This window comes from Pelophylax lessonae, assembly GCF_965119305.1.
Source record: "Pelophylax lessonae genome assembly, chromosome: 8".
NCBI classification, from domain to species: domain Eukaryota; kingdom Metazoa; phylum Chordata; class Amphibia; order Anura; family Ranidae; genus Pelophylax; species Pelophylax lessonae.
In genome coordinates this window covers 117,731,175-117,754,687 of record NC_138775.1, presented here as the reverse complement: position 1 = coordinate 117,754,687, position 23,513 = coordinate 117,731,175, and positions in this window count along the sequence as shown.

Genomic DNA, 23,513 nt, shown 5'->3' with positions numbered 1-23,513 from the left:
TCTAAAAGCCAAAAATGCAGTCATTTTGACTAAAAAATGTTTTCAGACCTTTGGTGACCAAATGCAGTTCTTTTGACTAAAAAAGGCTTTTTAGACACTTGAAGACCAAAATACAATCATTTTGACCCAAAAAATTTGTTCAGGCCATTGGAGACAAACTGCAGATTTCTTGTCTAAAACCGGCTTTTTAAGACTGTAAAAGACAAAAATACAGTCATTTAGACAAAAAACAATTTTCAGACCTTTGGTGACCAAATGCAGCTATTTTGACTAAAAAAGGCTTTTTTGATACTTGGAGACCAAAACAGAGTCATTTTGACCAAAAAAATAAAATTTCAGGCCATTGGAGAGCAAATGCAGTTATCATGTCTAATACAAGCGTTTTAAGACTCTAAAAGACAAAAATACAGTCATTTTGACTAAAAGTTTTTTCACACCTTTGGTGATCAAATAAAGTTATTTTGACTAAAAAGGCTTTTTAGACACTTGGAGACCAAAATAGAGTCATTTTGACCAAAAACATTTTTTCAGGCCATTGGTTACCAAATGCAGTTATCGTCTAAAACCGGCTTTTTAAGACTGTAAAAGACAAAAATACAGTTATTTTGACTAAATTTTTTCCAGACCTTTGGTGACCAAATGCAGTTATTTTGACTAAAAAAGGCTTTTTAGACAATTGGAGACCAAAATACAGTCATTTTGACCCAAAAATGTTTTTCAGGCCATTGGAGACCAAATGCAGTTATCTTGTCTAAAACGGGCTTTTTAAGACTAAAAGACAAAAATACAGTCATTTTGACATAAAAATTTTTTTCAGACCTTTGGTAACAAAATGCAGTTATTTTGACTAAAAAGGCTTTTTAGACACTTGAAGACCAAAATACAATCATTTTGACCCAAATAGTTTTTTTCAGGCCATTGAAGACAAAATGCAGTTATCTTGTCTAAACCGGCTTTTTAAGAATCTAAAAGACAAAAATAGTCACTTTGACTAAAAAAAATTCAGACCTTTGGTGGCCAAATGCAGTTATTTTGACTAAAAAAGGCTTTTTAGATACTTGGAGACCAAAACAGAGTTATTTTGGCCAAAAAATAACATTTCAGGCCATTGGAGACCAAATGCAGTTATCTTGTCTAATACAAGCGTTTTAAGACTCTAAAAGACAAAAATACAGTCATTTTGACTAATAAAGGCTTTTTAGACACTTGGAGACCAAAATAGAGTCATTTTGACCAAAAATATTTTTTCAGGCTATTGGTTACCAAATGCAGTTATCGTCTAAAACCGTCTTTTTAAGACTTAAAGACAAAAATACAGTCATTTTGACTTAAAAAAACTTTTTTCAGACCTTTGGTGACCAAATGCAGTTATTTTGACTAAAAAGGCTTTTTAGACACTTGAAGAACAAAATACAATCATTATGACCCAAATAGTTTTTTCAGGCCATTGAAGACAAAATGCAGTTATCTTGTCTAAACCGGCTTTTTAAGAATCTAAAAGACAAAAATAGTCATTTTGACTACTTTTTTTTTCATACCTTTGGTGACCAAATGCAGTTATTTTGACTGAAAAAAGGCTTTTTAGACACCTAGAGACAAAAATACAGTCATTTTGACCGAAGAAAATATTTTCAGGCCATTGGAGACCAAATGCAGTTATCTTGTCTAAAACCAGCTTTTTAAGACTAAAAGACAAAAATACAGTCATTTTGACTTAAAATTTTTTTTCAGACCTTTAGTGACCAAATGCAGTTATTTTGACTAAAAAAGGCTTTTTAGACACTTGAAGACCCAAAATACAGTCATTTTGACCCAAAAAAATTTTCAGGCCATTGTAGACAAAATGCAGTTATCTTGTCTATAACCGGCTTTTTAAGACTCTAAAAGACAAAAATAAAGTCATTTTGACAAATTCTTTTTTTCCAGGCCTTTGGTGACCAGATGCAGTTATTTTGACTAAAAAAGGCTTTTTAGACACTTGGAGACCAAAATAGTCATTTTGACCCAAATTTGTTTTCAGGCCATTGGAGACCAAATGCAGTTATCTTGTCTAAAACCGGCTTTTTAAGACTAAAAGACAAAAATAAAGTCATTTTGACTTAACTTTTTTTAGACCTTTGGTGACCAAAAGCAGTTATTTTGACTAGAAAGGCTTTGTATACACCTGGAGAACAAAATATAGTCATTTTGACCCAAAACATTTTTTTAGGCCATTGGAGACAAAATGCAGTTATCTTGTCTAAAACCGGCTTTTTAAGACTCTAAAAGCCAAAAATACAGTCATTTTGACTAAAAAATGTTTTCAGACCTTTGGTGACCAAATGCAGTTCTTTTGACTAAAAAAGGCTTTTTAGACACTTGAAGACCAAAATACAATCATTTTGACCCAAAAAATTTGTTCAGGCCATTGGAGACAAAATGCAGATTTCTTGTCTAAAACCGGCTTTTTAAGACTGTAAAAGACAAAAATACAGTCATTTAGACAAAAAACAATTTTCAGACCTTTGGTGACCAAATGCAGCTATTTTGACTAAAAAAGGCTTTTTTTGATACTTGGAGACCAAAACAGAGTCATTTTGACCAAAAAATAAAATTTCAGGCCATTGGAGAGCAAATGCAGTTATCGTGTCTAATACAAGCGTTTTAAGACTCTAAAAGACAAAAATACAGTCATTTTGACTAAAAGTTTTTTCACACCTTTGGTGATCAAATAAAGTTATTTTGACTAAAAAAAGGCTTTTTAGACACTTGGAGACCAAAATAGAGTAATTTTGACCAAAAACATTTTTTCAGGCCATTGGAGACCAAATGCAGTTATCTTGTCTAAAACCGTCCTTTTAAGACTTAAAGACAAAAATACAGTCATTTTGACTTAAAAAAACTTTTTTCAGACCTTTGGTGACCAAATGCAGTTATTTTGACTAAAAAGGCTTTTTAGACACTTGAAGACCAAAATACAATCATTTTGACCCAAATAGTTTTTTCAGGCCATTGAAGACAAAATGCAGTTATCTTGTCTAAACCGGCTTTTTAAGAATCTAAAAGACAAAAATAGTCATTTTGACTACATTTTTTTCAGACCTTTGGTGACCAAATGCAGTTATTTTAACTGAAAAAAGGCTTTTTAGACACTTAGAGACAAAAATACATTTTGACCGAAGAAAATATTTTCAGGCCATTGGAGACCAAATGCAGTTATCTTGTCTAAAACCAGCTTTTTAAGACTAAAAGACAAAAATACAGTCATTTTGACTTAAAAATTTTTTTTCAGACCTTTGGTGACCAAATGCAGTTATTTTGACTGAAAATGCTTTTTATACACCTGGAGACCAAAATACAGTAATTTTGACCCAAAAAAATGTCAGGCCATTGGAGACAAAATGCAGTTATCTTGTCTAAAACCGGCTTTTTAAGACTCTAAAAGCCAAAAATACAGTCATTTTGACTAAAAAATGTTTTCAGACCTTTGGTGACCAAAGGCAGTTCTTTTGACTAAAAAAGGCTTTTTAGACACTTGAAGACCAAAATACAGTCATTGTGACCCAAATAGTTTTTTCAGGCCATTGAAGACAAAATGCAGTTATCTTGTCTAAACCGGCTTTTTAAGAATCTAAAAGACAAAAATAGTCACTTTGACTAAAAAAAATTCAGACCTTTGGTGGCCAAATGCAGTTATTCTGACTAAAAAAGGCTTTTTAGATACTTGGAGACCAAAACAGAGTTATTTTGGCCAAAAAATAACATTTCAGGCCATTGGAGACCAAATGCAGTTATCTTGTCTAATACAAGCGTTTTAAGACTCTAAAAGACAAAAATACAGTCATTTTGACTAATAAAGGCTTTTTAGACACTTGGAGACCAAAATAGAGTCATTTTGACCAAAAATATTTTTTCAGGCTATTGGTTACCAAATGCAGTTATCGTCTAAAACCGGCTTTTTAAGACTGTAAAAGACAAAAATAGAGTCATTTTGACTAAATTTTTTTCCAGACCTTTGGCGACCAAATGCAGTTATTTTGACTAAAAAGGCTTTTTAGACAATTGGAGACCAAAATACAGTCATTTTGACCCCAAAAAATTTCTGGCCATTGGAGACAAAATGTAGTTATCTTGTCTAAAACCGGCTTTTTAAGACTCTAAAAGCCAAAAATATAGTCATTTTGACTAAAAAATGTTTTCAGACCTTTGGTGACCAAATGCAGTTCTTTTGACCAAAAAAGGCTTTTTAGACACTTGAAGATCAAAATACAGTCATTTTGACCCAAATAGTTTTTTCAGGCCATTGAAGACAAAATGCAGTTATCTTGTCTAAACCGGCTTTTTAAGAATCTAAAAGACAAAAATAGTTATTTTGACTAAATTTTTTTCAGACCTTTGGTGACCAAATGCAGTTATTTTGACTAAAAAAGGCTTTTTAGACACTTGAAGACCAAAATACAGTCATTTTGACCCCAAAAAATTTTCAGGCCATTGTAGACAAAATGCAGTTATCTTGTCTAAAACCGGCTTTTTAAGACTCTAAAAGCCATAAATGCAGTCATTTTGACTAAAAAATGTTTTCAGACCTTTGGTGACCAAATGCAGTTCTTTTGACTAAAAAAGGCTTTTTAGACACTTGAAGACCAAAATACAATCATTTTGACCCAAAAAATTTGTTCAGGCCATTGGAGACAAACTGCAGATTTCTTGTCTAAAACCGGCTTTTTAAGACTGTAAAAGACAAAAATACAGTCATTTAGACAAAAAACAATTTTCAGACCTTTGGTGACCAAATGCAGTTATCGTCTAAAACCGGCTTTTTAAGACTGTAAAAGACAAAAATACAGTTATTTTGACTAAATTTTTTCCAGACCTTTGGTGACCAAATGCAGTTATTTTGACGAAAAAAGGCTTTTTAGACAATTGGAGACCAAAATACAGTCATTTTGACTAAAAAATTTTTTTCAGGCCATTGGAGACCAAATGCAGTTATCTTGTCTAAAACCGGCTTTTTAAGACTAAAAGACAAAAATACATTAATTTTGACTTAAAATTTTTTTTTCAGACCTTTCGTGACCAAATGCAGTTATTTTGACTAAAAAATATAGAGACCAAAATACAGTCATTTTGACCCAAAACATTTTTTCAGGCCATTGGAGACAAAATGCAGATTTCTTGTCTAAAACCGGCTTTTTAAGACTGTAAAAGACAAAAATACAGTCATTTAGACAAAAAAACTATTTTCAGACCTTTGGTGACCAAATGCAGCTATTTTGACTATAAAAGGCTTTTTTCATACTTGGAGACCAAAACAGAGTCATTTTGACCAAAAAATAAAATTTCAGGCCATTGGAGAGCAAATGCAGTTATCGTGTCTAATACAAGCGTTTTAAGACTTTAAAAGACATAAATACAGTCATTTTGACTAAAAGTTTTTTCACACCTTTGGTGATCAAATAAAGTTATTTTGACTAAAAAAAGGCTTTTTAGACACTTGGAGACCAAAATAGAGTCATTTTGACCAAAAAAAATTTTTCAGGCCATTTGTTACCAAATGCAGTTATCGTCTAAAACCGGCTTTTTAAGACTGTAAAAGACAAAAATACAGTTATTTTGACTAAATTTTTTCCAGACCTTTGGTGACCAAATGCAGTTATTTTGACGAAAAAAGGCTTTTTAGACAATTGGAGACCAAAATACAGTCATTTTGACTAAAAAATTTTTTTCAGGCCATTGGAGACCAAATGCAGTTATCTTGTCTAAAACCGGCTTTTTAAGACTAAAAGACAAAAATACATTAATTTTGACTTAAAATTTTTTTTTCAGACCTTTGGTGACCAAATGCAGTTATTTTGACTAAAAAATATAGAGAGACCAAAATACAGTCATTTTGACCCAAAACATTTTTTCAGGCCATTGGAGACAAAATGCAGATTTCTTGTCTAAAACCGGCTTTTTAAGACTGTAAAAGACAAAAATACAGTCATTTAGACAAAAAACAATTTTCAGACCTTTGGTGACCAAATGCAGCTATTTTGACTATAAAAGGCTTTTTTCATACTTGGAGACCAAAACAGAGTCATTTTGACCAAAAAATAAAATTTCAGGCCATTGGAGAGCAAATGCAGTTATCGTGTCTAAGACTCTAAAAGACAAAAATACAGTCATTTTGACTAAAAAAAGTTTTCAGACCTTTGGTGACCAAATGCAGTTCTTTTGACTAAAAAAAGGCTTTTTAGACACTTGAAGACCAAAATACAGTCATTGTGACCCACATAGTTTTGTAGACCATTGGAGACCACATGCAGTTATCTTGTCTAAAACCGGCTTTTTAAGACTAAAAGACAAAAATACAGTCATTTTGACTTAAAAAAAATTTTCAGACCTTTGGTGACCAAATGCAGTTCTTTTGACTAAAAAAAAAGGCTTTTTAGACACTTAAAGACCAAAATACAGTCATTGTGACCCACGGTTTTTCAGGCCATTGAAGACAAAATGCAGTTATCTTGTCTAAACCGACTTTTTTAAGAATCTAAAAGACAAAAATAGTCATTTTGACTAAATTTTTTTCAGACCTTTGGTGACCAAATGCAGTTATTTTGACCAAAAAAGGCTTTTTAGACAATTGGAGTCCAAAATACTGAAAAAATATTTTCAGGCCATTAGAGATCAAATGCAGTTATCAAAATACAGTCATTTTGACCCAAAACATTTTTTCGGGCCATTGGAGACAAAATGCAGATTTCTTGTCTAAAACCGGCTTTTTAAGACTGTAAAAGACAAAAATACAGTCATTTAGACAAAAAACAATTTTCAGACCTTTGGTGACCAAATGCAGCTATTTTGACTATAAAAGGCTTTTTTCATACTTGGAGACCAAAACAGAGTCATTTTGACCAAAAAATAACATTTCAGGCCATTGGAGAGCAAATGCAGTTATCGTGTCTAATACAAGCGTTTTAAGACTTTAAAAGACAAAAATACAGTCATTTTGACTAAAAGTTTTTTCACACCTTTGGTGATCAAATAAAGTTATTTTGACTAAAAAAGGCTTTTTAGACACTTGGAGACCAAAATAGAGTCATTTTGACCAAAAACATTTTTTCAGGCCATTGGTTACCAAATGCAGTTATCGTCTAAAACCGGCTTTTTAAGACTGTAAAAGACAAAAATAGTTATTTTGACTAAATTTTTTTCCAGACCTTTGGTGACCAAATGCAGTTATTTTGACTAAAAAAGGCTTTTTAGACAATTGGAGACCAAAATACAGTCATTTTGACCCCAAAAAATGTTTCAGGCCATTGGAGACCAAATGCAGTTATCTTGTCTAAAACCGGCTTTTTAAGACTCTAAAAGACAAAAATACAGTCATTTTGACTAAAAAATGTTTTCAGACCTTTGGTGACCAAATGCAGTTCTTTTGACTAAAAAAGGATTTTTAGACACTTGAAGACCAAAATGCAGTCATTGTGACCCACATAGTTTTGTAGGCCATTGGAGACCACATGCAGTTATCTTGTCTAAAACCGGCTTTTTAAGACTAAAAGACAAAAATACAGTCATTTTGACTTAAAAAAAAAATTTTCAGACCTTTGGTGACCAAATGCAGTTCTTTTGACTAAAAAAAAAGGCTTTTTAGACACTTGAAGACCAAAATAGAGTCATTTTGACCAAAAACATTTTTTCAGGCCATTGGTTACCAAATGCAGTTATCGTCTAAAACCGGCTTTTTAAGACTGTAAAAGACAAAAATAGTTATTTTGACTAAATTTTTTTCCAGACCTTTGGTGACCAAATGCAGTTATTTTGACTAAAAAAGGCTTTTTAGACAATTGGAGACCAAAATACAGTCATTTTGACCCCAAAAAATGTTTCAGGCCATTGGAGACCAAATGCAGTTATCTTGTCTAAAACCGGCTTTTTACGACTAAAAGACAAAAATACAGTAATTTTGACTTAAAAAACATTTCAGACCTTTGGTGACCAAATGCAGTTATTTTGACTAAAAAAGGCTTTTTAGACACTTGAAGAACAAAATATAGTCATTTTGACCCAAATAGTTCTTTCAGGCCATTGAAGACAAAATGCAGTTATTTTGTCTAAACCGGCTTTATAAGAATCTAAAAGACAAAAATAGTCATTTTGACTAAATTTTTTTTCAGACCTTTGGTGACCAAAATGCAGTTATTTTGACAAAAAAAGGCTTTTTAGACAATTGGAGACCAAAATACTGAAAAAATATTTTCAGGCCATTAGAGACCAAATGCAGTTATCTTGTCTAAAACTGGCTTTTTAAGACTAAAAGACAAAAATAGTCATTTTGACTTAAAAATTTTTTTCAGACCTTTGGTGACCAAATGCAGTTATTTTGACTAAAAAATATAGAGAGACCAAAATACAGTCATTTTGACCCAAAACATTTTTTCAGGCCATTGGAGACAAAATGTAGATTTCTTGTCTAAACCGGCTTTTTAAGACTGTAAAAGACAAAAATACAGTCATTTATACAAAAAAACAATTTTCAGACCTTTGGTGACCAAATGCAGCTATTTTGACTATAAAAGGCTTTTTTCATACTTGGAGACCAAAACAGAGTCATTTTGACCAAAAAATAAAATTTCAGGCCATTGGAGAGCAAATGCAGTTATCGTGTCTAATACAAGCGTTTTAAGACTTTAAAAGACCTAAATACAGTCATTTTGACTAAAAGTTTTTTCACACCTTTGGTGATCAAATAAAGTTATTTTGACTAAAAAAAGGCTTTTTAGACACTTGGAGACCAAAATAGAGTCATTTTGACCAAAAAAAATTTTTCAGGCCATTTGTTACCAAATGCAGTTATCGTCTAAAACCGGCTTTTTAAGACTGTAAAAGACAAAAATACAGTTATTTTGACTAAATTTTTTCCAGACCTTTGGTGACCAAATGCAGTTATTTTGACGAAAAAAGGCTTTTTAGACAATTGGAGACCAAAATACAGTCATTTTGACTAAAAAAATTTTTTCAGGCCATTGGAGACCAAATGCAGTTATCTTGTCTAAAACCGGCTTTTTAAGACTAAAAGACAAAAATACATTAATTTTGACTTAAAAATTTTTTTTCAGACCTTTGGTGACCAAATGCAGTTATTTTGACTAAAAAATATAGAGAGACCAAAATACAGTCATTTTGACCCAAAACATTTTTTCAGGCCATTGGAGACAAAATGTAGATTTCTTGTCTAAAACCGGCTTTTTAAGACTGTAAAAGACAAAAATACAGTCATTTAGACAAAAAACAATTTTCAGACCTTTGGTGACCAAATGCAGCTATTTTGACTATAAAAGGCTTTTTTCATACTTGGAGACCAAAACAGAGTCATTTTGACCAAAAAATAAAATTTCAGGCCATTGGAGAGCAAATGCAGTTATCGTGTCTAAGACTCTAAAAGACAAAAATACAGTCATTTTGACTAAAAAAAGTTTTCAGACCTTTGGTGACCAAATGCAGTTCTTTTGACTAAAAAAGGCTTTTTAGACACTTGAAGACCAAAATACAGTCATTGTGACCCACATAGTTTTGTAGACCATTGGAGACCACATGCAGTTATCTTGTCTAAAACCGGCTTTTTAAGACTAAAAGACAAAAATACAGTCATTTTGACTTAAAAAATTTTTTCAGACCTTTGGTGACCAAATGCAGTTCTTTTGACTAAAAAAAAGGCTTTTTAGACACTTAAAGACCAAAATACAGTCATTGTGACCCACGGTTTTTCAGGCCATTGAAGACAAAATGCAGTTATCTTGTCTAAACCGACTTTTTTAAGAATCTAAAAGACAAAAATAGTCATTTTGACTAAATTTTTTTCAGACCTTTGGTGACCAAATGCAGTTATTTTGACCAAAAAAGGCTTTTTAGACAATTGGAGTCCAAAATACTGAAAAAATATTTTCAGGCCATTAGAGATCAAATGCAGTTATCAAAATACAGTCATTTTGACCCAAAACATTTTTTCGGGCCATTGGAGACAAAATGCAGATTTCTTGTCTAAAACCGGCTTTTTAAGACTGTAAAAGACAAAAATACAGTCATTTAGACAAAAAACAATTTTCAGACCTTTGGTGACCAAATGCAGCTATTTTGACTATAAAAGGCTTTTTTCATACTTGGAGACCAAAACAGAGTCATTTTGACCAAAATATAACATTTCAGGCCATTGGAGAGCAAATGCAGTTATCGTGTCTAATACAAGCGTTTTAAGACTTTAAAAGACAAAAATACAGTCATTTTGACTAAAAGTTTTTTCACACCTTTGGTGATCAAATAAAGTTATTTTGACTAAAAAAGGCTTTTTAGACACTTGGAGACCAAAATAGAGTCATTTTGACCAAAAACATTTTTTCAGGCCATTGGTTACCAAATGCAGTTATCGTCTAAAACCGGCTTTTTAAGACTGTAAAAGACAAAAATAGTTATTTTGTCTAAATTTTTTTCCAGACCTTTGGTGACCAAATGCAGTTATTTTGACTAAAAAAGGCTTTTTAGACAATTGGAGACCAAAATACAGTCATTTTGACCCCAAAAAATGTTTCAGGCCATTGGAGACCAAATGCAGTTATCTTGTCTAAAACCGGCTTTTTAAGACTAAAAGACAAAAATACAGTAATTTTGCCTTAAAAAAATTTCAGACCTTTGGTGACCAAATGCAGTTATTTTGACTAAAAAAGGCTTTTTAGACACTTGAAGAACAAAATACAGTCATTTTGACCCAAATAGCTCTTTCAGGCCATTGAAGACAAAATGCAGTTATTTTGTCTAAACCGGCTTTATAAGAATCTAAAAGACAAAAATAGTCATTTTGACTAAATTTTTTTTCAGACCTTTGGTGACCAAATGCAGTTATTTTGACTAAAAAATATAGAGAGACCAAAATACAGTAATTTTGACCCAAAACATTTTTTCAGGCCATTGGAGACAAAATGCAGATTTCTTGTCTAAAACCGGCTTTTTAAGACTGTAAAAGACAAAAATACAGTCATTTAGACAAAAAAACAATTTTCAGACCTTTGGTGACCAAATGCAGCTATTTTGACTATAAAAGGCTTTTTTCATACTTGGAGACCAAAACAGAGTCATTTTGACCAAAAAATAAAATTTCAGGCCATTGGAGAGCAAATGCAGTTATCGTGTCTAATACAAGCGTTTTAAGACTTTAAAAGACATAAATACAGTCATTTTGACTAAAAGTTTTTTCACACCTTTGGTGATCAAATAAAGTTATTTTGACTAAAAAAAAGGCTTTTTAGACACTTGGAGACCAAAATAGAGTCATTTTGACCAAAAAAAATTTTTTAGGCCATTTGTTACCAAATGCAGTTATCGTCTAAAACCGCCTTTTTAAGACTGTAAAAGACAAAAATACAGTTATTTTGACTAAATTTTTTCCAGACCTTTGGTGACCAAATGCAGTTATTTTGACGAAAAAAGGCTTTTTAGACAATTGGAGACCAAAATACAGTCATTTTGACTAAAAAATTTTTTTCAGGCCATTGGAGACCAAATGCAGTTATCTTGTCTAAAACCGGCTTTTTAAGACTAAAAGACAAAAATACATTAATTTTGACTTAAAATTTTTTTTTTCAGACCTTTGGTGACCAAATGCAGTTATTTTGACTAAAAAATATAGAGAGACCAAAATACAGTCATTTTGACCCAAAACATTTTTTCAGGCCATTGGAGACAAAATGCAGATTTCTTGTCTAAAACCGGCTTTTTAAGACTGTAAAAGACAAAAATACAGTCATTTAGACAAAAAACAATTTTCAGACCTTTGGTGACCAAATGCAGCTATTTTGACTATAAAAGGCTTTTTTCATACTTGGAGACCAAAACAGAGTCATTTTGACCAAAAAATAAAATTTCAGGCCATTGGAGAGCAAATGCAGTTATCGTGTCTAAGACTCTAAAAGACAAAAATACAGTCATTTTGACTAAAAAAAGTTTTCAGACCTTTGGTGACCAAATGCAGTTCTTTTGACTAAAAAAGGCTTTTTAGACACTTGAAGACCAAAATACAGTCATTGTGACCCACATAGTTTTGTAGACCATTGGAGACCACATGCAGTTATCTTGTCTAAAATCGGCTTTTTAAGACTAAAAGACAAAAATACAGTCATTTTGACTTAAAAAAATTTTTCAGACCTTTGGTGACCAAATGCAGTTCTTTTGACTAAAAAAAAGGCTTTTTAGACACTTAAAGACCAAAATACAGTCATTGTGACCCACGGTTTTTCAGGCCATTGAAGACAAAATGCAGTTATCTTGTCTAAACCGACTTTTTTAAGAATCTAAAAGACAAAAATAGTCATTTTGACTAAATTTTTTTCAGACCTTTGGTGACCAAATGCAGTTATTTTGACCAAAAAAGGCTTTTTAGACAATTGGAGTCCAAAATACTGAAAAAATATTTTCAGGCCATTAGAGATCAAATGCAGTTATCAAAATACAGTCATTTTGACCCAAAACATTTTTTCGGGCCATTGGAGACAAAATGCAGATTTCTTGTCTAAAACCGGCTTTTTAAGACTGTAAAAGACAAAAATACAGTCATTTAGACAAAAAACAATTTTCAGACCTTTGGTGACCAAATGCAGCTATTTTGACTATAAAAGGCTTTTTTCATACTTGGAGACCAAAACAGAGTCACTTTGACCAAAAAATAACATTTCAGGCCATTGGAGAGCAAATGCAGTTATCGTGTCTAATACAAGCGTTTTAAGACTTTAAAAGACAAAAATACAGTCATTTTGACTAAAAGTTTTTTCACACCTTTGGTGATCAAATAAAGTTATTTTGACTAAAAAAGGCTTTTTAGACACTTGGAGACCAAAATAGAGTCATTTTGACCAAAAACATTTTTTCAGGCCATTGGTTACCAAATGCAGTTATCGTCTAAAACCGGCTTTTTAAGACTGTAAAAGACAAAAATAGTTATTTTGACTAAATTTTTTTCCAGACCTTTGGTGACCAAATGCAGTTATTTTGACTAAAAAAGGCTTTTTAGACAATTGGAGACCAAAATACAGTCATTTTGACCCCAAAAAATGTTTCAGGCCATTGGAGACCAAATGCAGTTATCTTGTCTAAAACCGGCTTTTTAAGACTAAAAGACAAAAATACAGTAATTTTGCCTTAAAAAAAATTTCAGACCTTTGGTGACCAAATGCAGTTATTTTGACTAAAAAAGGCTTTTTAGACACTTGAAGAACAAAATACAGTCATTTTGACCCAAATAGTTCTTTCAGGCCATTGAAGACAAAATGCAGTTATTTTGTCTAAACCGGCTTTATAAGAATCTAAAAGACAAAAATAGTCATTTTGACTAAATTTTTTTTCAGACCTTTGGTGACCAAATGCAGTTATTTTGACTAAAAAATATAGAGAGACCAAAATACAGTCATTTTGACCCAAAACATTTTTTCAGGCCATTGGAGACAAAATGCAGATTTCTTGTCTAAAACCGGCTTTTTAAGACTGTAACAGACAAAAATACAGTCATTTAGACAAAAAAACAATTTTCAGACCTTTGGTGACCAAATGCAGCTATTTTGACTATAAAAGGCTTTTTTCATACTTGGAGACCAAAACAGAGTCATTTTGACCAAAAAATAAAATTTCAGGCCATTGGAGAGCAAATGCAGTTATCGTGTCTAATACAAGCGTTTTAAGACTTTAAAAGACATAAATACAGTCATTTTGACTAAAAGTTTTTTCACACCTTTGGTGATCAAATAAAGTTATTTTGACTAAAAAAAGGCTTTTTAGACACTTGGAGACCAAAATAGAGTCATTTTGACCAAAAAATTTTTTTCAGGCCATTTGTTACCAAATGCAGTTATCGTCTAAAACCGGCTTTTTAAGACTGTAAAAGACAAAAATACAGTTATTTTGACTAAATTTTTTTCCAGACCTTTGGTGACCAAATGCAGTTATTTTGACGAAAAAAGGCTTTTTAGACAATTGGAGACCAAAATACAGTCATTTTGACTAAAAAAATTTTTTCAGGCCATTGGAGACCAAATGCAGTTATCTTGTCTAAAACCGGCTTTTTAAGACTAAAAGACAAAAATACATTAATTTTGACTTAAAATTTTTTTTTCAGACCTTTGGTGACCAAATGCAGTTATTTTGACTAAAAAATATAGAGAGACCAAAATACAGTCATTTTGACCCAAAACATTTTTTCAGGCCATTGGAGACAAAATGCAGATTTCTTGTCTAAAACCGGCTTTTTAAGACTGTAAAAGACAAAAATACAGTCATTTAAACAAAAAACAATTTTCAGACCTTTGGTGACCAAATGCAGCTATTTTGACTATAAAAGGCTTTTTTCATACTTGGAGACCAAAACAGAGTCATTTTGACCAAAAAATAAAATTTCAGGCCATTGGAGAGCAAATGCAGTTATCGTGTCTAAGACTCTAAAAGACAAAAATACAGTCATTTTGACTAAAAAAAGTTTTCAGACCTTTGGTGACCAAATGCAGTTCTTTTGACTAAAAAAGGCTTTTTAGACACTTGAAGACCAAAATACAGTCATTGTGACCCACATAGTTTTGTAGACCATTGGAGACCACATGCAGTTATCTTGTCTAAAACCGGCTTTTTAAGACTAAAAGACAAAAATACAGTCATTTTGACTTAAAAAAAATTTTCAGACCTTTGGTGACCAAATGCAGTTCTTTTGACTAAAAAAAAGGCTTTTTAGACACTTAAAGACCAAAATACAGTCATTGTGACCCACGGTTTTTCAGGCCATTGAAGACAAAATGCAGTTATCTTGTCTAAACCGACTTTTTTAAGAATCTAAAAGACAAAAATAGTCATTTTGACTAAATTTTTTTCAGACCTTTGGTGACCAAATGCAGTTATTTTGACCAAAAAAGGCTTTTTAGACAATTGGAGTCCAAAATACTGAAAAAATATTTTCAGGCCATTAGAGATCAAATGCAGTTATCAAAATACAGTCATTTTGACCCAAAACATTTTTTCGGGCCATTGGAGACAAAATGCAGATTTCTTGTCTAAAACCGGCTTTTTAAGACTGTAAAAGACAAAAATACAGTCATTTAGACAAAAAACAATTTTCAGACCTTTGGTGACCAAATGCAGCTATTTTGACTATAAAAGGCTTTTTTCATACTTGGAGACCAAAACAGAGTCATTTTGACCAAAAAATAACATTTCAGGCCATTGGAGAGCAAATGCAGTTATCGTGTCTAATACAAGCGTTTTAAGACTTTAAAAGACAAAAATACAGTCATTTTGACTAAAAGTTTTTTCACACCTTTGGTGATCAAATAAAGTTATTTTGACTAAAAAAGGCTTTTTAGACACTTGGAGACCAAAATAGAGTCATTTTGACCAAAAACATTTTTTCAGGCCATTGGTTACCAAATGCAGTTATCGTCTAAAACCGGCTTTTTAAGACTGTAAAAGACAAAAATAGTTATTTTGACTAAATTTTTTTCCAGACCTTTGGTGACCAAATGCAGTTATTTTGACTAAAAAAGGCTTTTTAGACAATTGGAGACCAAAATACAGTCATTTTGACCCCAAAAAATGTTTCAGGCCATTGGAGACCAAATGCAGTTATCTTGTCTAAAACCGGCTTTTTAAGACTAAAAGACAAAAATACAGTAATTTTGACTTAAAAAAAATTTCAGACCTTTGGTGACCAAATGCAGTTATTTTGACTAAAAAAGGCTTTTTAGACACTTGAAGAACAAAATACAGTCATTTTGACCCAAATAGTTTTTTCAGGCCATTGAAGACAAAATGCAGTTATTTTGTCTAAACCGGCTTTATAAGAATCTAAAAGACAAAAATATTCATTTTGACTAAATTTTTTTTCAGACATTTGGTGACCAAAATGCAGTTATTTTGACTAAAAAAGGCTTTTTAGACAATTGGAGACCAAAATACTGAAAAAATATTTTCAGGCCATTAGAGACCAAATGCAGTTATCTTGTCTAAAACTGGCTTTTTAAGACTAAAAGACAAAAATAGTCATTTTGACTTAAAAAATTTTTTCAGACCTTTGGTGACCAAATGCAGTTATTTTGACTAAAAAATATAGAGAGACCAAAATACAGTCATTTTGACCCAAAACATTTTTTCAGGCTATTGGAGACAAAATGTAGATTTCTTGTCTAAAACCGGCTTTTTAAGACTGTAAAAGACAAAAATACAGTCATTTAGACAAAAAAACAATTTTCAGACCTTTGGTGACCAAATGCAGCTATTTTGACTATAAAAGGCTTTTTTCATACTTGGAGACCAAAACAGAGTCATTTTGACCAAAAAATAAAATTTCAGGCCATTGGAGAGCAAATGCAGTTATCGTGTCTAATACAAGCGTTTTAAGACTTTAAAAGACCTAAATACAGTCATTTTGACTAAAAGTTTTTTCACACCTTTGGTGATCAAATAAAGTTATTTTGACTAAAAAAAGGCTTTTTAGACACTTGGAGACCAAAATAGAGTCATTTTGACCAAAAAAAATTTTCAGGCCATTTGTTACCAAATGCAGTTATCGTCTAAAACCGGCTTTTTAAGACTGTAAAAGACAAAAATACAGTTATTTTGACTAAATTTTTTCCAGACCTTTGGTGACCAAATGCAGTTATTTTGACGAAAAAAGGCTTTTTAGACAATTGGAGACCAAAATACAGTCATTTTGACTAAAAAAAATTTTTCAGGCCATTGGAGACCAAATGCAGTTATCTTGTCTAAAACCGGCTTTTTAAGACTAAAAGACAAAAATACATTAATTTTGACTTAAAATTTTTTTTTCAGACCTTTGGTGACCAAATGCAGTTATTTTGACTAAAAAATATAGAGAGACCAAAATACAGTCATTTTGACCCAAAACATTTTTTCAGGCCATTGGAGACAAAATGCAGATTTCTTGTCTAAAACCGGCTTTTTAAGACTGTAAAAGACAAAAATACAGTCATTTAGACAAAAAACAATTTTCAGACCTTTGGTGACCAAATGCAGCTATTTTGACTATAAAAGGCTTTTTTCATACTTGGAGACCAAAACAGAGTCATTTTGACCAAAAAATAAAATTTCAGGCCATTGGAGAGCAAATGCAGTTATCGTGTCTAAGACTCTAAAAGACAAAAATACAGTCATTTTGACTAAAAAAAGTTTTCAGACCTTTGGTGACCAAATGCAGTTCTTTTGACTAAAAAAGGCTTTTTAGACACTTGAAGACCAAAATACAGTCATTGTGACCCACATAGTTTTGTAGACCATTGGAGACCACATGCAGTTATCTTGTCTAAAACCGGCTTTTTAAGACTAAAAGACAAAAATACAGTCATTTTGACTTAAAAAAAAATTTCAGACCTTTGGTGACCAAATGCAGTTCTTTTGACTAAAAAAAAGGCTTTTTAGACACTTAAAGACCAAAATACAGTCATTGTGACCCACGGTTTTTCAGGCCATTGAAGACAAAATGCAGTTATCTTGTCTAAACCGACTTTTTTAAGAATCTAAAAGACAAAAATAGTCATTTTGACTAAATTTTTTTCAGACCTTTGGTGACCAAATGCAGTTATTTTGACCAAAAAAGGCTTTTTAGACAATTGGAGTCCAAAATACTGAAAAAATATTTTCAGGCCATTAGAGATCAAATGCAGTTATCAAAATACAGTCATTTTGACCCAAAACATTTTTTCAGGCCATTGGAGACAAAATGCAGATTTCTTGTCTAAAACCGGCTTTTTAAGACTGTAAAAGACAAAAATACAGTCATTTAGACAAAAAACAATTTTCAGACCTTTGGTGACCAAATGCAGCTATTTTGACTATAAAAGGCTTTTTTCATACTTGGAGACCAAAACAGAGTCATTTTGACCAAAAAATAACATTTCAGGCCATTGGAGAGCAAATGCAGTTATCGTGTCTAATACAAGCGTTTTAAGACTTTAAAAGACAAAAATACAGTCATTTTGACTAAAAGTTTTTTCACACCTTTGGTGATCAAATAAAGTTATTTTGACTAAAAAAGGCTTTTTAGACACTTGGAGACCAAAATAGAGTCATTTTGACCAAAAACATTTTTTCAGGCCATTGGTTACCAAATGCAGTTATCGTCTAAAACCGGCTTTTTAAGACTGTAAAAGACAAAAATAGTTATTTTGACTAAATTTTTTTCCAGACCTTTGGTGACCAAATGCAGTTATTTTGACTAAAAAAGGCTTTTTAGACAATTGGAGACCAAAATACAGTCATTTTGACCCCAAAAAATGTTTCAGGCCATTGGAGACCAAATGCAGTTATCTTGTCTAAAACCGGCTTTTTAAGACTAAAAGACAAAAATACAGTAATTTTGACTTAAAAAAAATTTCAGACCTTTGGTGACCAAATGCAGTTATTTTGACTAAAAAAGGCTTTTTAGACACTTGAAGAACAAAATACAGTCATTTTGACCCAAATAGTTTTTTCAGGCCATTGAAGACAAAATGCAGTTATTTTGTCTAAACCGGCTTTATAAGAATCTAAAAGACAAAAATATTCATTTTGACTAAATTTTTTTTCAGACCTTTGGTGACCAAATGCAGTTATTTTGACTAAAAGGGCTTTTTAAACAATTGGAGACCAAAATACAGTCATTTTGACCCCAAATATTTTTTCAGGCCATTGGAGACCAAATGCAGTTATCTTGTCTAAAACCGGCTTTTTAAGACTCTAAAAGCCAAAAATACAGTCATTTTGACTAAAAAATGATTTCCGACCTTTGGTGACCAAATGCAGTTCTTTTGACTAAAAAAGGCTTTTTAGACACTTGGAGACCAAAATACAGTCATTTTACCCAAAAAGTTTTTTCAGGCCATTGGAGACAAACTGCAGTTATCTTGCCTAAAACCGTCTTTATAAGACTCTAAAAAACAAAAATTCAGTCATTTTGACTAAAAAATGTTTTCAGACCTTTGGTGAACAAAATGCAGTTCTTTTGACTAAAAAAGGATTTTTAGACACTTGAAGACCAAAATACAGTCATTGTGACCCACATAGTTTTGTAGGCCATTGGAGACCAAATGCAGTTATCTTGTCCAAAATCGGCTTTTTAAGACTCTAAAAGACAAAAATACAGTCATTTTGACTAAAAAATGTTTTCAGACCTTTGGTGACCAAATGCAGTTCTTTTGACTAAAAAAGGATTTTTAGACACTTGAAGACCAAAATGCAGTCATTGTGACCCACATAGTTTTGTAGGCCATTGGAGACCACATGCAGTTATCTTGTCTAAAACCGGCTTTTTAAGACTAAAAGAAAAAAATACAGTCATTTTGACTTAAAAAAAATTTTTCAGACCTTTGGTGACCAAATGCAGTTCTTTTGACTAAAAAAAAGGCTTTTTAGACACTTGAAGACCAAAATAGTCATTTTGACCAAAAACATTTTTTCAGGCCATTGGTTACCAAATGCAGTTATCGTCTAAAACCGGCTTTTTAAGACTGTAAAAGACAAAAATAGTTATTTTGACTAAATTTTTTTCCAGACCTTTGGTGACCAAATGCAGTTATTTTGACTAAAAAAGGCTTTTTAGACAATTGGAGACCAAAATACAGTCATTTTGACCCCAAAAAATGTTTCAGGCCATTGGAGACCAAATGCAGTTATCTTGTCTAAAACCGGCTTTTTAAGACTAAAAGACAAAAATACAGTAATTTTGACTTAAAAAAAATTTCAGACCTTTGGTGACCAAATGCAGTTATTTTGACTAAAAAAGGCTTTTTAGACACTTGAAGAACAAAATACAGTCATTTTGACCCAAATAGTTCTTTCAGGCCATTGAAGACAAAATGCAGTTATTTTGTCTAAACCGGCTTTATAAGAATCTAAAAGACAAAAATAGTCATTTTGACTAAATTTTTTTTCAGACATTTGGTGACCAAAATGCAGTTATTTTGACTAAAAGGGCTTTTTAAACAATTGGAGACCAAAATACAGTCATTTTGACCCCAAATATTTTTTCAGGCCATTGGAGACCAAATGCAGTTATCTTGTCTAAAACCGGCTTTTTAAGACTCTAAAAGCCAAAAATACAGTCATTTTGACTAAAAAATGATTTCCGACCTTTGGTGACCAAATGCAGTTCTTTTGACTAAAAAAGGCTTTTTAGACACTTGGAGACCAAAATACAGTCATTTTACCCAAAAAGTTTTTTCAGGCCATTGGAGACAAACTGCAGTTATCTTGCCTAAAACCGTCTTTATAAGACTCTAAAAAACAAAAATTCAGTCATTTTGACTAAAAAATGTTTTCAGACCTTTGGTGAACAAAATGCAGTTCTTTTGACTAAAAAAGGATTTTTAGACACTTGAAGACCAAAATACAGTCATTGTGACCCACATAGTTTTGTAGGCCATTGGAGACCAAATGCAGTTATCTTGTCCAAAATCGGCTTTTTAAGACTCTAAAAGACAAAAATACAGTCATTTTGACTAAAAAATGTTTTCAGACCTTTGGTGACCAAATGCAGTTCTTTTGACTAAAAAAGGATTTTTAGACACTTGAAGACCAAAATGCAGTCATTGTGACCCACATAGTTTTGTAGGCCATTGGAGACCACATGCAGTTATCTTGTCTAAAACCGGCTTTTTAAGACTAAAAGACAAAAATACAGTCATTTTGACTTAAAAAAAAAATTTCAGACCTTTGGTGACCAAATGCAGTTCTTTTGACTAAAAAAAAGGCTTTTTAGACACTTGAAGACCAAAATAGAGTCATTTTGACCAAAAACATTTTTTCAGGCCATTGGTTACCAAATGCAGTTATCTTCTAAAACCGGCTTTTTAAGACTGTAAAAGACAAAAATAGTTATTTTGACTAAATTTTTTTCCAGACCTTTGGTGACCAAATGCAGTTATTTTGACTAAAAAAGGCTTTTTAGACAATTGGAGACCAAAATACAGTCATTTTGACCCCAAAAAATGTTTCAGGCCATTGGAGACCAAATGCAGTTATCTTGTCTAAAACCGGCTTTTTACGACTAAAAGACAAAAATACAGTCATTTTGACTTAAAAAAAATTTCAGACCTTTGGTGACCAAATGCAGTTATTTTGACTAAAAAAGGCTTTTTAGACACTTGAAGAACAAAATACAGTCATTTTGACCCAAATAGTTCTTTCAGGCCATTGAAGACAAAATGCAGTTATTTTGTCTAAACCGGCTTTATAAGAATCTAAAAGACAAAAATAGTCATTTTGACTAAATTTTTTTTCAGACATTTGGTGACCAAAATGCAGTTATTTTGACTAAAAGGGCTTTTTAAACAATTGGAGACCAAAATACAGTCATTTTGACCCCAAATATTTTTTCAGGCCATTGGAGACCAAATGCAGTTATCTTGTCTAAAACCGGCTTTTTAAGACTCTAAAAGCCAAAAATACAGTCATTTTGACTAAAAAATGATTTCCGACCTTTGGTGACCAAATGCAGTTCTTTTGACTAAAAAAGGCTTTTTAGACACTTGGAGACCAAAATACAGTCATTTTACCCAAAAAGTTTTTTCAGGCCATTGGAGACAAACTGCAGTTATCTTGCCTAAAACCGTCTTTATAAGACTCTAAAAAACAAAAATTCAGTCATTTTGACTAAAAAATGTTTTCAGACCTTTGGTGAACAAAATGCAGTTCTTTTGACTAAAAAAGGATTTTTAGACACTTGAAGACCAAAATACAGTCATTGTGACCCACATAGTTTTGTAGGCCATTGGAGACCAAATGCAGTTATCTTGTCCAAAATCGGCTTTTTAAGACTCTAAAAGACAAAAATACAGTCATTTTGACTAAAAAATGTTTTCAGACCTTTGGTGACCAAATGCAGTTCTTTTGACTAAAAAAGGATTTTTAGACACTTGAAGACCAAAATGCAGTCATTGTGACCCACATAGTTTTGTAGGCCATTGGAGACCACATGCAGTTATCTTGTCTAAAACCGGCTTTTTAAGACTAAAAGACAAAAATACAGTCATTTTGACTTAAAAAAAAAATTTCAGACCTTTGGTGACCAAATGCAGTTCTTTTGACTAAAAAAAAGGCTTTTTAGACACTTGAAGACCAAAATAGAGTCATTTTGACCAAAAACATTTTTTCAGGCCATTGGTTACCAAATGCAGTTATCTTCTAAAACCGGCTTTTTAAGACTGTAAAAGACAAAAATAGTTATTTTGACTAAATTTTTTTCCAGACCTTTGGTGACCAAATGCAGTTATTTTGACTAAAAAAGGCTTTTTAGACAATTGGAGACCAAAATACAGTCATTTTGACCCCAAAAAATGTTTCAGGCCATTGGAGACCAAATGCAGTTATCTTGTCTAAAACCGGCTTTTTACGACTAAAAGACAAAAATACAGTCATTTTGACTTAAAAAAAATTTCAGACCTTTGGTGACCAAATGCAGTTATTTTGACTAAAAAAGGCTTTTTAGACACTTGAAGAACAAAATACAGTCATTTTGACCCAAATAGTTTTTTCAGGCCATTGAAGACAAAATGCAGTTATTTTGTCTAAACCGGCTTTATAAGAATCTAAAAGACAAAAATATTCATTTTGACTAAATTTTTTTTCAGACCTTTGGTGACCAAATGCAGTTATTTTGACTAAAAGGGCTTTTTAAACAATTGGAGACCAAAATACAGTCATTTTGACCCCAAATATTTTTTTAGGCCATTGGAGACCAAATGCAGTTATCTTGTCTAAAACCGGCTTTTTAAGACTCTAAAAGCCAAAAATACAGTCATTTTGACTAAAAAATGATTTCCGACCTTTGGTGACCAAATGCAGTTCTTTTGACTAAAAAAGGCTTTTTAGACACTTGGAGACCAAAATACAGTCATTTTACCCAAAAAGTTTTTTCAGGCCATTGGAGACAAACTGCAGTTATCTTGCCTAAAACCGTCTTTATAAGACTCTAAAAAACAAAAATTCAGTCATTTTGACTAAAAAATGTTTTCAGACCTTTGGTGAACAAAATGCAGTTCTTTTGACTAAAAAAGGATTTTTAGACACTTGAAGACCAAAATACAGTCATTGTGACCCACATAGTTTTGTAGGCCATTGGAGACCAAATGCAGTTATCTTGTCCAAAATCGGCTTTTTAAGACTCTAAAAGACAAAAATACAGTCATTTTGACTAAAAAATGTTTTCAGACCTTTGGTGACCAAATGCAGTTCTTTTGACTAAAAAAGGATTTTTAGACACTTGAAGACCAAAATGCAGTCATTGTGACCCACATAGTTTTGTAGGCCATTGGAGACCACATGCAGTTATCTTGTCTAAAACCGGCTTTTTAAGACTAAAAGACAAAAATACAGTCATTTTGACTTAAAAAAAAATTTTCAGACCTTTGGTGACCAAATGCAGTTCTTTTGACTAAAAAAAAGGCTTTTTAGACACTTGAAGACCAAAATAGAGTCATTTTGACCAAAAACATTTTTTCAGGCCATTGGTTACCAAATGCAGTTATCGTCTAAAA